The 16,247-nt window shown below is 41.9% G+C and overlaps 1 protein-coding gene across 4 annotated transcripts in view; it reads right to left on the reverse strand.

Annotated features, from left to right (window-relative positions):
• Nucleotides 1-16,247, reverse strand: part of GPR176 (G protein-coupled receptor 176) — a 32,870-nt gene that overhangs the window by 12,738 nt on the left and 3,885 nt on the right. The window contains exon 2 of one of the 4 annotated variants that reach the window (XM_051791329.1): nucleotides 16,089-16,153. The exons of the other annotated variants lie outside the window; for them this stretch is intronic. The gene's annotated coding sequence lies outside the window, so the exon portion shown is untranslated. The remainder of the gene's footprint in view (nucleotides 1-16,088; nucleotides 16,154-16,247) is intronic. 4 annotated transcript variants of the gene reach the window in all.

The following is a 16,247-nucleotide window of genomic DNA, read 5'->3' on the forward strand; positions in this document are numbered from 1 at the left end:
TAAGGTGACCTGATAATCATACTCTGCAAAGAAAATGGAAATTAAAAGTAAATTTTATATTGCTATACACTAAGAGAATTGAGAACCCAAAGGACTATTTCCGTTTGTTGGCACTGAGCAGACTTAACTGGGAAGCATTTTTATATCTTTCTTTTGCCATTCCACCAATCCCAGGCTGCCTGATTTATGAATTAGTTGTAAAACTAACTAGCTTTCCTTTGTTGAGGTGATGGTGTTTCTGCAGGACATGCAAGGAGATTTACATTATAAGTAAACCTGCTCATAAAAGATGAAACCAACACAAAATGCAATACTGAGATCTAAAGCCATTTTTCATCCTTCAAGCAGGCCACTGTCAATGAATTGGTTGTACCAATACTTATTTAGAGGAGCATGATCATAAAACTACCTTACTGCCTTCTCAACCATGCTAACACTGACACAAGTCATGACAGGAAAGCAGGACTTGCAGGTCATCTCTTAATTCTCCCTGCTTTGGGCAGCAGTATGAATAGAAGAAGAAGATGGATAGTTTAGGGCTCTAGGGCTCTAGGGCTCTATTTTCCCTTCCTAGACATTTCCACATATTATTTGTTTGTTTTAAATCCTATCAGATAGAAATGTCTTTGACCACGTAATCTGCATTTTCAGTTGCAAGGCAATCACCTCTGCATCAAATTAGCCCCAGCAAACAAAAGGTATTCTGAGACAGCTACTTGTTTGGATCTGTCCATATTATGCACTAAGAAATTACTGGAGAAACAGAATCCAAAGAGTAGTTCAATGTTTTTCAGCTCCTTTGGAACCTGAAGTGCAATTTTACTTTGTTAAATGCTTAAAATAGTCAAAATAGGTTTCCAGAGGCTGGTAGCACCACATTATGCAGTATCAGCCTTTGCTGATACTGATACAAATAAAATAAAAGGATGTCTTTGCTGCCCTATTACAGAGGCTTATTATAGTCAGAAAAATTTTAGTGTGGTGGCAATTTATTCTTTTTTCCCAATTAAAATGCAGACATAGAATACTGAACTTAGCCAAATCTAGAATAAACACTAGAGAACTGTACTGGATGAAAAATAAGGATAATAGATAACATTTTTTATAAGTGAAGCAAACATTCTGTAATACACTATTGAGTTCTGCAGCTTTTTCTCTAAGTATTATAGTAATTTTGCTGACCTGTACATGATGTTCCTTGCAATGTTCCCATTTTCTATTAATGCATCAATTTTTGGTTGGAGCGGGCAAATAAGAACTGTATCTTTTAAAACACAGGGTCAAAAAAGATATGGACATGTTAGAGAACAGTGTATGTGGCACTATCCCACTATCATTTCCTGATGATTAGTAATCATATACACTGTTACCATATCTGTGTATGTAGTTTCCCACACTTAATTTAAACAAGTTGGAGACACAATGTATATAAAAAAGCCAGATGGATGCTACACCCAACCATCACAGGGTATCTGCACTCCAAGCAAAACAGGATGAATGCTTCTATCTCTGTGGTGGGAGCACATATAACAAACAAAGGGCAGTCAAACAGCGCAGGTGGTGCAGGTGGTACAGCTGTTTTGCCCAGGAAAAAAAGGAACGGGGGAAGGCAAGTAAGATTGGTGAGTTTGGGACTGGCCCGCTTCCTTTGGTGGCCATGTGCTTTGGGTAAAGCAGGAGTTTGCTGAGGCTGCTCTGAGTGTTTGCCAAGCAACTTCTGTAGAGGATGTGCAACATTGGGATGTGAACAGGTCTGCAAGGCAGTCCCTTGATCCTGCCAGAGGGGCTGAGCATACCCAGGGTGGAGGCAGCAAGAGGACAAAAGGCAGATACTAAATAACCAGAGGAGCATAGTGAACAGGGGCAGCCAAGATGGAAGAGTGCACTGGGAGCCTGCACTGCCAAAGGCACAGACAAACCTGCTTCTCCACACACACTCACTCCTCAGTTTCTCTCATATGGGCTACATCTTACTTCACTGCTAAGCATCTCACAAGGGCATCATCCTACAGTACAGTGGGAGGACAGCAATCTTAATCACTGAAGCAAAAGACAAGCTAAACTAATAAAACTTTTAAAAAACTAACAGGTTAAGCTCAATGTGCCAGTCAAATTACGGGAACAAACATTGCTACTGGCCAGAGCACAGCATGTCTGATTACCTACTCAGGGTGGTTGGGTTTGGGGTATTTTTTGTATGGGGCTGGGGTGGGGGAAGGGAGGTGTGTGTATGTACAAGTAGTTCCTGGTCTTCACCTTCTTTGGGTAGGAATGGCTAAACTGGAACAGCTAAGACAAATAAAAAGGTTCCAGATGACATCTACAGGGACACTGCTACACAGCCTCACCTCCACTGCAGCAGATCTTGTCCTGGGGACATGAGTCTTGGGGAAGGACAGACAGTATCCACCTGGGCAAGAGTATCCCCTTGCATACTGGATGCACCTGTAGTAGAAAGAACTCCAAGGACAGGAAGCAGCCATGGCAGAAGGTTGCTTTACTCGGCACAGAGTTAGCTGGCTTTGAGACACTGGAGAGGAAGGTGCACAGGGTAACTTGCCTGTGAGGTGCAAAGACAGCACACCTCCTGGGATCTTCCAATAGCTCACAAGGGAGAACAGGATCAATGGTCAGTCTGTATCAGTACTGGCAACACAGGGAAGTGTCAAAGGAATGTTCTAGAGACTCAGTTCAGGCAATCAACCAGGATACTGAAGACCAGGATCTTCCTAACCACTGTCACTAAGAGAGTTATTAAGAGCTCTGTACGCTGGAGGCAGGCAGAGATCTGGAGTCTCAATGCATGAATGAGATGGGAATGCTGAGAAGTGGGTTTTAGATACATTAAGAAATGGGACAGGTACCATTCTGGGTAAGACAAACCTGTAAAAGAAGGCAGGCTTGCTGTATCTTAAACAAACTGGAGTCAGACTTAAAATTGCAGGGAAACATTTAAACTAAGAGCTGGGGAAAGCCAAAAGGCAGAGAAATATCTGATTCAGACTGACACAGTCCAAACTGGTTGTAGCTAATGCTCCTCTGAAAAGGCTATGGGAAATAAACAGTCTAATACAAAAAATGGAAAAGGCAAGTCAGACTACCCTCTTTGTTTCAGATACTCCTAAAAATTACAGATATTAAATTGAAACAGCAACAAAAACCACCCTACCTCAGTATTTTCCACTTTTTCCATTTAATTCAGGCAACAGCAGAAGAAAATGTATTTTAGCTCCTTGTACGAGTGACTTTTTTTCTTGTTCTACAGTATCAGAGAAACTATCCAGTTGTGCCATAAGAAATATAGGTACACCAAGAGGAAGGCCTGTGGGAGTTTGAAAACTTGCCAAATGACACAAGGTTTCTGGAAAAAGATACAAGAGGTCACACAAGAAGCAGCAACACTACTTCATATTTCATCAGTCTTCTGGAAGAAATTCATGAGTTCTTGTACGGAATTGCTTTGACAGACAAGAAAGTAAGTAAAAGGTGGTAGAAGAAAGCAGATTAAAAATAGTCTCTGTCTCCCAAACAATCACAGGCTTTTTTTTTTCCCCCAAGGGAACTGGCAAAACAGAAAGAAGGTCTGTATTTGCCAGGAAGTAAGCCTGCCAATTCATGATGGAGAAGAATGCCCATTACAGTGTTGAATATCATAGCTAATAAAGTATTTTAAAGGCAGCACTCCACAGCAATCGCCAACAACAGCAAAAGACCATGAGCAGAGAATAAGACAATTAGAGCTCTCCCTGCCATCACCATTTCAGCTTCACTACTGCTTTTGTTACTACCATAATTGCCATTCGCATTGTCTGGTTAATCTAATGCCTAACTATGAGAGGTTATGTGATTTCTTATTCAGCCAGCCTTCCAGTCCAGGATATTCTCCTTATTGCAATGTTTCTATGGAAGCTGGCTGCCTACAAGGCACCAGTTCTTGTTCCTGCTTCCAGCTGCTAAATCTAATTTGAAGATGCTAAAAATAAAAAAAGGCTTACATGTAACAGTACTGTTCAGAAAGCAAAAGGTTGTACTTCCTACAGAGACAGCATTTAATCAGAAGTGAAATGAAGGGAGGTACAATAAAATAATTGCCTTAGTAGTATTTCTGCCATTTGCAAACTTTCTAGCAGTATCTAGCCTACTCTCAAAACATTTTGAGAACTCTTGAGATATTGAGACAGCACATACAGGAAACATAATATGGAGAAATCTCAAGTCTTTGGACATCCAGTTCAACTGTTGCCCCAGTGGCCACCTATACTGGACATCCAAGATTACTTAGAGTAATTTACAAATTCTGTGATGGGCCAGGTGGGTGCGGGGGTTAAAAAAAGTACAACAGGAATACAAAGCATTACCCAGATACTTTAGGAATTTTTCCTTAAATATATACATGATGTATATAAAACTCACTTATGTTTTCCAGTGCAAAACACTTCACATTGATATTCCCACTAGTACACATACAATGTCTTGCATGACCTCAGAGCCTCATCTTACCCAAATTATCAAAAAGAAGTGGTTTGTAGCTTCTACTAAGAAATGTGATTACAGGCTCACCTCCATGAAGATGAAGGAGCAGAGAGACACAATAGCAAGCATGGGAACCACAAAATCCTATTCAGAGAAAGAAGCCCCTGCCCCAAACCCTCCCCAGAAAACAAGACCCTATGCCGAAGTCAGTTACAAGGATTTTATTTAACAATGAATGTGAGGTAGAGAAGTAGAAAGAAACAGAAAAGAGAGAGGAGAGAAGGGGGGTGGGGAAAGAGGAGGGGGGAAGGAGAGAGGGAGAGATCAAGCAGAAGACAGTCACCACCTGTGGATCTAGTGGCATCCCGTTGGTCCCTCTGGGCTTCTTGGTGGTGGGGGTCCCAAGGTTGTTCAAAATTTTTCACTATCTATACATATTAGCAAACAAAGGAATTAATGCTCATTGGCTACATAGTTCTTTTATTCTATTGGTTAAATGATTCCTTCGCTTCTCATGCTAATTACTCTGCATGCTCAGTCTTCCTCTTGAGTCCATGGGTTTCTTGGCTCAGTGGTCCATGAGTCAGTGGTCAGGATCTTCCCCTGCCAGCATAACCTTTTACCCAGAGCGGATTTCAGCACAGGGGGATTTTTGCCCAGATGCATTAACTAGGATGTGCTAAATATCCCTTGCATCTCCAGGCCTAGAGTTAGCAGCATTCTGTTGCTCCCTTCTGTGCTTATCTCATGGTAAAGTCCTTCTGTGGCCTTAACAGTATTTGAGACAGGCAACAGTGCTCTTTAACTCCTGACACTAGTCTGTTGTAGGGGACGCTCAGCCCCATTGGCCAGGGGTCACCCCCATCCAGGGGTCTGTCGGAGAGGCTCTCCAGGTCTCCTTTCAGAGTAGGAGGTTTTAGCCCAGGGGTAAGGCAGTCATTGTGGGATGCAGGGAATGAGCATTCTGAGATTGTACAAGACCTATTATTGGATGTTTATGGTAGGGGGTAAAAGGAGAGTTCATGGTGGTTTGGGTGGGAACAAATGTGGGAGAATAGAGGGAAAATGAGACAAAAGCCATCTATAAACTGGCATGTGGGCCATACACTTATTGTGCCATGCCCTGCATCTGTTCAGCACAGTCTATCCCATCTTCTCATTAAACTTCATTCCCAACTCTTCTCATGGGTGAGGGGCTCTCTACTCCATGGATCTGTGAACATACAGAAATCTAAGTGCAGTAACTGGAGGAAGACCATGGGACATCAGGGCTGTTACATCAGGATGGCAATGACTGGAGAGACCGGAGAATAAGCGTTTGTGTGGTGTGCATGTCAGTGTGTGATCATGACTGAACATCAAGCCAGACTAACCAGCACGTAAGAGAAGATGCTTAGAAGGCAAGTATTGGTGTGGCCATAAGTCTGAGCCAGGGAACCAGGGGAACAAGAGGGCTCTAAAAGTTAGCTAGCAGAGGACCTGGACCTCCAAGCCAGCTACTGGAGAGAGCCATCTACATCTGTGTGTCTGTGTATGAGCCAATTGGGAGACCAGAGGATCCCAGGCCAGCTACTGGGTAGACTGGGTGCCTAAGACCAGCTACTACAGAGGGATCTATTTGGGCTTATGTATCTATATAATTATATATTTTACACTAATGGGCTTTCATCCTAAGCAGCCAGAGGAAAAAGAAGCGGACAAGGCCACTGATGCTCCTTGTGTCTGCATGAGTGCTGCAATTTCTTTCTGTGTCAGTCTGTGTATCTGCTCAGATATTGTATGCCTCTTGGGAATGTGTGCCCTGCCTTGCTATGGCTGGTTCTGGGGACACAGAGCTGCAGCAGGTTCACCTCTATCAGCCTACAGGATTCAACAGCACTTGAATACTTACCAGAATCTTTTGTGGAGATGAGTGGAAGAAAAGTATACAATTTCCTAGATGTTGAAATATGTTCCTAATAAGTGGCAAACTTACTTTTTCCAAGATCACACAAATAAGAAATTAATTATTAAAAAACGAACAGAATAGAACAAAATAAAACCCTCATTTAAGTGCTCATGGTGCCTGCCCAATAGCAAGCTAATAAATGAGATCTGTAACAGAACTAGCACCATTTAAAATTCTTATTAAGTGCATGGGTTCATTCATGCATGAAATAGTAACTTACCGCCGGTAATATCCAATAAAAAATCTTGATGTATGTAGATCTTTACTGAAGTTCAAAACGGTTGAGTGATATATACAACAGCAGGCATTTCAGCAAATGTAACTCACAGTGAAAAGCAAATCATGACATCCAGTCACTTACTTAAAGAGCTGTGGTTCATAGCTCTCATTAAAGTGTTCACATAGGGACTACAGACAGTAAAATGAATCAGTCTCACCCGAAACAGTAGCAGTCTACAACCTCCTCAGGAAGGGAAGAGGAGGGACAAGTGCAGATCTCTTCTCTCTGGTGACCAGTGATAAGAGCCAAGGGAATGATATGAAGCTGTGTCACCAAAGGTTTAGGTTGGATATTAGGAAAAGGTTCTTCACTCAGAACACTGGTTGTGCCGTGGAACAGGCTCCCCAGGGAGCTGGACACAGCACCAAGTGGCCAGACTTCAAGAAGCATTTGGGCAATGCTCTCAGACACATGCTTTGACTCTTGGAGTTGTCCTGTGAAGGGCCAGGAGTTGGACTTTGATGGTCCTTGTGGGTCCCTTCCAACTCAGGATATTCTGTGATTCTGTGCTAAATGGGGATCAGTTTAACATCCTTGACACACGTGATCTTTAGAGACATTTGCTAACCCCCCAGCACATGACCGAGGAACTCTTCAGCACACAATATCCTCAGCATATCAGGCACATGCATTTCAGGTATAAATCACTGCATCTCACACACTTCCAGACTAAGTAAATGGCTGTTTTCCCAATGCCTCCCTTTTAAAAGGCAGCAGCAGTGCTATCTGAGGAGACCCTCAGCCAAAGCCAGACAAGGTACCTCTGCCGAAGCTCGGGGAGGAGAGGTCTCCATGGCAACGGGGGCCCCAGCATTCTCACAAGCCTCTTCTTCACCCTCTCCTCAAACTCAATTTTTTTCCAAAGAGAATTGCTTAGGCAATTCTGAACACACATAAGAGCAAAAGCATAATACCTATTCTAGACAGACTTCACCAAGGTGCATCCTGAAGTGGGCTTACTGTTGCAGGGTCCATGGCTCACCCATACAAAACCGCAGGACAAAATTATTACCATAATGTTATGATACTGTAATACATTATTATTATGGAGTTATTATTACACGCAAACACCACCATATCATCATTTGCCTGATGCTTCCTTTTAGACTCAATTTTCAGTCACTTTTTGCTTTGCCAAACTTTAACTATTCTAGCTAATCAGCAACTAAGTTAATCTATGCAAAGTGCCTGGTTTAGAAGATGTCACCTAAAACAACTTCAATTTTTGTGTGACACCAGTAGAAACAAAACACTGTCATTCTCATCCCCAAACCTTTTTTTTCTTCCTCTCAGATGGTTCTACCCTTTTTGGGGGCAGGGCTATACATTTTTTGTTGGACCTCTTGCAGATGTGCCCCTCTTACTCTTTAAAAATTCTCAGTCTAGACTTAAATGATGTGTCTGCAGTATTTTTTTAGTGCAAGATTCCCTGCACTATTCTTTACAGAAGATGCCTGTAGCAAATTTCACTAGTAGCTGTTCAAAGATAGAGATATTTATTCCTTATGCTAGTATGCATTTACCTTTGCAAGCACATTACCTAGACCACCAGTTACTTTGGGTTTGTACTCCAGAAGGAGTACAAATCCCTTTATAAATTACTTGCTGTAACAATTCCATTTTACATCTGTCTGCAAAGATATCAAGACAGGGAGAAGAAAAGCAGCTTCAGGGGCAGGGAGAAGTTGGGAAATCCTGCAGGACACTGGGAAGGCATCAGGGGCTCACATTGCACTGTGAAAACCTGGAATCTCTTTCAAAGGGCACTGTTTTCTTTTGAAGGACATCTCCCTTTGATATCATCATAACATGGCTAACCAGAAGGTAACCAACCTAACCCACAGTTTCTGAAAAAGTGCTATAACCACTGAAATAGAGTTTAAACTTTACCAGAGCATCCTCAGCCTTTCCAGTGAATTTTCTTTCTGTACAAGACAGATTTGGGAAGACAAAAGAGCAAGTAAAAAGAGCCTAATTCCCCAAACCTCAAATAAGGCACTGACCCAAAAGGTCTGGAAAAGTTTCCTGGATTTGGGATTATTTGGGATACAGTTAGTAAAAAATACGTAGAAAGTAAGATGCATATTTAATCTGTGGAATAGACACTAGCTCTAGACACTAGATATCTAGAGGACATCTCTTTCTCATTATAATTTCCATCAATTTTTGTGGGGTTTTTTTTCCTAAATGTCTGAAAATAATTATTTTTTTATAGAAGAAATTCAGTTTCATCTACATGGCTAACATGAAAATTGTGAAGATACTCAAATAACCTCAGGAGCAAATGCAGACTCTCAGACCTTGGTAATATGAAAAGAATATAAACTACAAACCATGATAAGGGGAAATTTAGGTTAGCTATACAGAAGACATTCTTTCCCGTGAGGGTGGGGGACACTTGAACAGGTTGCTCAGATAACTTTTGGCTGCCCATCCCTGAAAGTGTTCAAGGCCAGGTTGGATGGGGCTTGGAGCAACCTGGTCTAGTGGAAGGTGTCACTGCCCATGGCAGGGGGATTGGAACTAGACAATCTTTAAGGTTGCTTCCAAACCAAACCATTCTGGGATTTTATTCTGTGATTCTATAATGGGATATAATCTCACCCAAGCCTAGCTGTGTAAAAGCACAACTCAGGTGACCCTCCTGGTGGATGAGGGGAAGGCTGTGGATGTGTCTATCTGGACTTCAGCAAAGCCTTTGACACCATCTCCCACAGCATACTCCTGGAAAAGCTGGCAGCCCACGGCTTGGACTGGGGCACTCTGTGCTGGGTTAGGAACTGGTTGGAGGGTCAGGCCCAGAGAGTGGTGGTGAACGGAGCTGCATCCAGTTGGCAGCCAGTCACCACTGGTGTCCCCCAGGGATCAGTGTTGGGCCCAGTCCTGTTTAATATCTGATGATTTAAAACTGATGATTTAGATGAGGGGATTGAGTGTACCATTAGCAAATTTTCAGATGACACTAAGCTGGGGGGGAGTGTCGATCAGATGGAAGGCAGGAGGGCTCTGCAGAGGGACCTGGACAGACTGGAGAGTTGGGCTGATTCCAATGGGATGAGGTTCAACAAGGCCAAGTGCTGGGTCCTGCACTTTGGTCACAACAACCCCCTGCAGCTGGTTGCAACAGGTTGGGGACAGAGTGGCTGGAGAGCAGCCAGGCAGAAAGGGACCTGGGAGTTTGGATTGACAGGAAGCTGAACATGAGCCAGCAGTGTGCCCAGGTGGCCAAGAAGGCCAATGGCATCCTGGCCTGTATCAGGAACAGTGTGGCCAACAGGACCAGGGAAGTGATTCTTCCCCTGTACTCAGCACTGGTGAGGCCACACCTGGAGTACTGTGTCCAGTTCTGGGCCCCTCAGTTCAGGAAGGACATTGAGGTGCTGGAGCAGGTCCAGAGAAGAACAAGGCCGGTGAAGAGACTCGAGCACAAGTGCTATGAGGAGAGGCTGAGGGAGCTGGGGCTGTTCAGCCTGGAGAAGAGGAGGCTCAGGGGAGACCTCATCACTCTCTACAACTCCCTGAAAGGAGGTTGTAGCCAGGTGGGAGTTGGTCTATTCTCCCAGGCAACTATCAGTAAGACAAGAGGGCACCGTCTTTAAGTTCTGCCAGGGAGGTTTAGGTTGGATATTAGGAAGAAATTCTTTACAGAGAGGGTAATCAGGCATTGGAATGGGCTGCCCAGGGAAGTGGTGGATTCTCCATCCCTAGAGGCTTTTAAGAAGAGACTGGACGTGGCACTTAGTGCCATGGTCTAGTAACCACAGTGGTGTTGGATCAAGGGTTGGACTTGATGATCTCGGAGGTCCTTCCAACCCAGTTGATTCTATGATTCTACGATAAGTTCCTCCATTTAACTGCAGTTAATGGTATGTGAATTTGTATGCAAGTAAGTGAACTGTGGAAAAACTCGTGTTAAGAGTGAGAGAGCACATATCCTCATTTCCCTCAATACTGTTATTCCTGGTCATCCTTGTCCTTCTCCTGAGAATAACAGAACATACTATTGTCCATTGCATTTCACCTACCAATTTTATCCCCCTTTCAAGCTAAACTCACTGTGTATGCTGGCTACAAGTGCTCTTTGGAGACCCTCTTCTTCATTTTCAAGATGCTCTCCCACTGCTCGCACTCAACTGAAAGCAGTTGCAGCCACCTCCACAGACCTCTCCCCACCAAAACTCAGATGAAGTACACCCTCTTCCTTTTGCAAAAGGTTTGGTTGCTGTGCTAAAGTAATAATTAGTCACTGCAGACTGATTCCTTCTAATGACAAGAGGAAAATATGCTTTGTAGATCAGTACTGCTGTACTCCTATATGCACTGCAAAACTGATCTCAAGAATCATCTTTGATAAAAAGAAACCTATTAAAAATTTACTCACTTTGAAAAGGAGTCCTCTGTCATCCCAAGCTTAAAACAAACAAAAAAAGCATATTTGATTTGCCAGTCATCAGTTGTCACCTATTTCAAGTCATTGACCACATGTATTCTTTTTCAAACTAGCCACAAGAGTAAAAGCAGTAACTCCATACTGTTCTGAATCAAATTGCTAGTATTTGTTCACAGTTACCTTGTTCAAATACTCTGTTTTCATAAACTGCTTACTCATTTTTGAATAGCAGCCAAGAATATATTAGAGTTTGTTGCTGTTTTCTTTTTATGTGGAGGAGGTGGAGGGAAGAAATAGTCTGAATTAAAAAATACTATAAATTTCAGGTTACAAATTTAAATTTTTAAATCTAATGAAAAACAACCTATAAAATTTTATCTACTCCTTTGACCTCTTTCTGGAAGATCTGAAGTCTCTATTTCTTCTGACTGCAAGTGTGTGATGAGTAACACCAACAGTACTAGTGATCTCCTGCCACAACCTGGCTGCTCTGCTCTGCATTACTGAAACACTGCAGTGCTACTGTCAGTCCTACCATGATGTAAGTTAATCCTCACAGCATGCTTTGTATATTATAAGCCCAAACAGCCTGAAATATACCCCAAAAAATGGAAGAGTGAGATCACTGCACAAGCTCCATCTCTTGATACAGTCTTCATGATGAGAGAACAAACAAGAGAAAACCCAGAATGCACAGTTTACATAGGTCTCAGAAAGGGGTGAATGAAAAACAAAAAGCAATAAACTGTTTCATAAGGCAATATTGCCGCACAGCATGCTTCTCAAATGGTGGAAACTTCTTTACCTTAGGGTCCTCTTATTTGTAAAGCCAATGCAGATGTATCTGCACAGCCAGATGTAACTCTCAGTCTGTTAGGCACTACAGGAAAAGTCAGCAGTTTCACTTTCCTAGCCCATTGATCTCAGTCAGTCAAACCACAGTCTTGTCTTCACTGCAGTAGCAGGCAAAAAAAATGGTCTCTCCTTATAGGCTCTTGAACCTCCTCATTTCTGTACTTGCTCTGTGAGAACAAGCTCTATCCATACCTGGCAAATGTACAGACAACCTAGCACAGTAAGAGTCTTGGTCACAACCCTCATTGGCCTGCATTTCTCTGAGACATGCTGACCTTTGTGATCACAACGAATCATACAAAAGCTGAAGCCTAACTATTCTCCAGCAGGAGAACCAACTTCCCATGCACATGAGAACACTACAAATTTTCCTTTTCTACCATTCCAATAGTACTCAGCAGTCTTCTTCCAAATAAATCCCTACATGATCAGCAAAACTCACTAAATCTTTTTTTTCATTTAAAGGGAAAAAAAATCCAAAGCAGAACTTTACTTCTGTTTAAAGAGAAGCAACTTCAGCAGCTGCATGAAAAACTGTGCTTTTATTATGAATTTGCATCACTGGTGGCACTCTGTTAATATGGCAATAGGTGGCAGAACAACATTGTGAAGCGGACAGACTCAGAAGAAAAACTCTGAAACAAGAACCCAGAGGCAGACAAACAGGATAACATGTCAAAAAAAAAAAAATCATGAGGATGGAGAATATAGTCTCCATCATCAAAACTTTAGTTTTTGACAAGGCAGTAGTCCGAAACCCAAAATTTATTTTATCTTTCCTTTTATCAACTTCATCCCTTCGATAACAGCCATTTGAATTCATCAGCTAAGAAACCTAGCCAGTATTACTGTGACTGAAAATCAAAATTCACTTCCATAAGTAATCCTGATTTCGTCATCTTAGCCACATTCATCTGGCAGCAGGTGGAGGGAAGCGGCCTGAAACACAGGTTAGATAAAACAAAACAGTTCCTACAGTTCTCACAAGGCAATAAAAAATTACCTAACCTGAATCAGGCAGAATACAAGGAACTGCAGAGTGGAGAGATCTGTGCAGGATTAGTGGAAGTGAAACAATCAATCTCAAAGAAAATCTTTACCTTTCTTGTTCTTCCACTACATCCTTTCAAAACGAGTTAGGGCATGAAAAGCTTGAATCTCTTGACACCTTTTACCACATGGGATTAAGTGAACTGAAGGAATCAGTACTGAAAGTGTGTTTCTTCTCATGCCACAGTGCTCCCACCTGTATCATTCCAGTGGCCTGTAAAATCAGCAATTCTTCCCACTGATGCCTTTCACTTCCCCCCATATTTAAGGTAAGGTGGTTGAGAGGTTCAAAAAACAGTCATCTATAAGACAATTGTCAGAAGTAGCATAACTATTTTGGCTTCTGTTCTCCTATAGTAACTTCTCTTAGCAGCAACAAATTTAGTCATACAGTACCTTAAGCTATGGCTTAAACATATTATGAGTGCAACTCCCCTGACCCCACACCAGAAACATCTCTCTCTACACATGCACTTGTTCTTCCAGAGTTCCTGAGGCACCCACTCTCTTGATTTCAGGGAGTTCCAAGTACATGTGTGGATCAGAAAAGGAAAGTGGTACTGAGAGGCATGGTTCTTCCCATAGTGCTTTTGTTGATGTTCACCATGCTTGCTTTCTTTTCAGTAACATGTTCCACATTCCCTGACCCAAGCATAGTTCAAGCAGTGGAACGAGAAACACCAGTGGCGTGTGTTTTCACTGTTTTATTCTAGTCCTGCCTAGAGCTGTTAGCTTGCAGGCTAGGAAAGGCCCTTACTACGAGAACTGCCATTACTAGCCATGGAGCTGCACAGGAAGACAGCATTAACAAAACCTTCCAGTCTCTCACGCCCTTGGTACCTTAGCTTCTGCATTTGCTAAGTTTATCAACACATACAAAGCATTTAAGCCTACCAGATGAATTCCCCAGTTCATGCACTCAGATACAGCATCACAGAAAGAAATAGCTTACAAGTCTTAAATATACTGCAAATCTTTCCTTCATAAAGGCAAACTGAGCTGCTGACCAGGATAACTAAATTGACCACATTTCTCCTTGCAATGCTTCCTGTCTTGTGCAGAAACCTTGTGGTAGGTTACAGTCAAGGGAGGGCATAACTGGTAGTACCAGTTGGGTTGAAAGTACAGAGACACAAATTTACTCATTTTACTCTTCGGTTCTTGAATATTAACATCATAGGTACTCTGCTAGGTGAGAAATTCCACACAAGCAGTGGAAGAGCAACAATAGAAAGTTTGTGTGAACAGACTCAAAGTCACAGGAACAGCTACTTAAAACTGTACCTTTTAAGCATATTATAGCTTCATTAACTCAGTAACTCATACCCAAGTTACCAGAAGAAATCTTATCTCTAAGCGCCCTAAATATTTAGTGATTTCATGTTCTGCCCATTCCAAGCATGGAACAATCTGATTCTTCACAAAATCAGAATTTTATAACAATGAAAACTTTCTAAAAATTAGGAAAAAAAATAGGAAAAAAAAATCTGATATTTAGCAAGCCTCATCTTAATATTTCTGATTTGTTCAACCAGTTAGATCCTCTGAGGTACATGTTAAGGTCACATCCAGGTTCAAGGTTTGGCAAGCTTGTGACAAACAAAAATTCCAGAATCTAGTATCACTGATATTATTACCTAAAACAGATAAATAAACTGAGGATGAGCTTTCAATGTATTTAAAAGTAACCATAAAGAAGAACAATTTGACTCTTCTTTGCCCTCAGTAGGTATGACAAAACATTCACCATAGCACTGTTTTTTTCACAACACAGTGAAAACTAACACAAGAACTTCTGCTATTGCTACAAGTCTTCCCACAGGTCTCAAACAGGGGTCTTAAATGGGAATAAAAAAAAACATAATGTACATCTCTCTCACAACTGATATCACATTCTTCTGCACAGCAGGAACCTAAATTAAATTCACAACACCAACTGTGATTCTTCCCTCTTTTAGGACCTGGACCTCTCCATGCTGTAGACTACTGCTTGTGTCAGACCCCAGTAATCATTATCAAGACTGAGTCATATACATTTGTTCCCTTTCAAGCTGGAAATAGAAATAATTTCTTCCTTTAAAAGGGTAGTGCTATTTTATCCAACAGCTAAGTGGCTTGGGCACACACTGATGTTGTGAAATGCACAAGCTGTACATCCACCCAAACCAAAAAGGATTCAAACCCACACATCCTACCTCTGAGGGTCATGACCCCCATCTCATGCTTTAGGAGGAAGGATAGTCTTAAGGGTTGTCTCTCTGTAAAGAGGAACTTGAGACTCACCAGACCAAAGAACTGCTATTCTGCAGCTCAAGTGAGGAGCTCACCTGATGGAGAAAAGACCTGGATGACACACTCTACACACCATGTCAGAAAATAAATGATAACTTAATTAACAGTGTTTGTGCAAGCCTAAGAGTGAGGTAAGTATGAAGTTGTTATCCCCTGCTGATGCAGATATACTGTCCAGCACATGCACACGTGAAACTTCTGGTACGTATGAGAGTTGAGCATGCAGGCACTGAAGTCCTAAGACCTTCTGGAGATCAGGGCTTCAGCTTTTTGGTGGCTTTGTTTCCATTCAGTAAAGAGAAAATAGCACTACATTCATAGGGATGATATGGGAAGACACTTTAAAGACTCACAAGTTTTCAGTTGTTACAATAGTGTGTATCATAAATGTTCTTAAATTAGTATTTCAGGGCAGCAGGGAGATTGGAAAAGAAGGCAGTTTCAAAAAAACAGTTAAAATTGGTTTCCATCACTGTAAATTCACGAAGCCCACTGCTAACATCTGTCATTGGACCTAGTGCATTTTCATAATTTAAAAAGAAGCACATTATTTCCTCTCCTGTTTAGCTCTTTGACAGTCCTGGAGAAGTTACTGACGTGGAAGCTTCATCAGCCTCCCAGCCATCCAATCTGCAAATAAACCCCTTGTGACACGTCCAAATCTTTTCACAGTCCACCTCTTGAAAACAAATTGCAGGAGTACCAAACCATAACTTACATTAGCCTTGCAGAATTTGTAGCTACGTTATTTTTCGGTTGGTCGGTTTTTCAAAACTCCTAGTTTCTGAAGCAGTGATTACCTGAGTGTGCCTGTTTCCTTCTTCAAGTAAAACTGTAGGATCCATGCTCATGGCTCTCTTTCAGGCTCAAAATAAAAAAAAGATAAATAACTAAATTTCTGACTTCTCTCACCCAGTCTTGTTATTTTAGGGCAATATTTGCTGGCTATCATTTTGTGC

This window comes from Manacus candei, unplaced genomic scaffold (genome assembly GCF_025592945.1).
Source record: "Manacus candei isolate 608988 ecotype Guabito, Panama unplaced genomic scaffold, ASM2559294v1 h1tg000033l, whole genome shotgun sequence".
NCBI lineage: Eukaryota > Metazoa > Chordata > Aves > Passeriformes > Pipridae > Manacus > Manacus candei.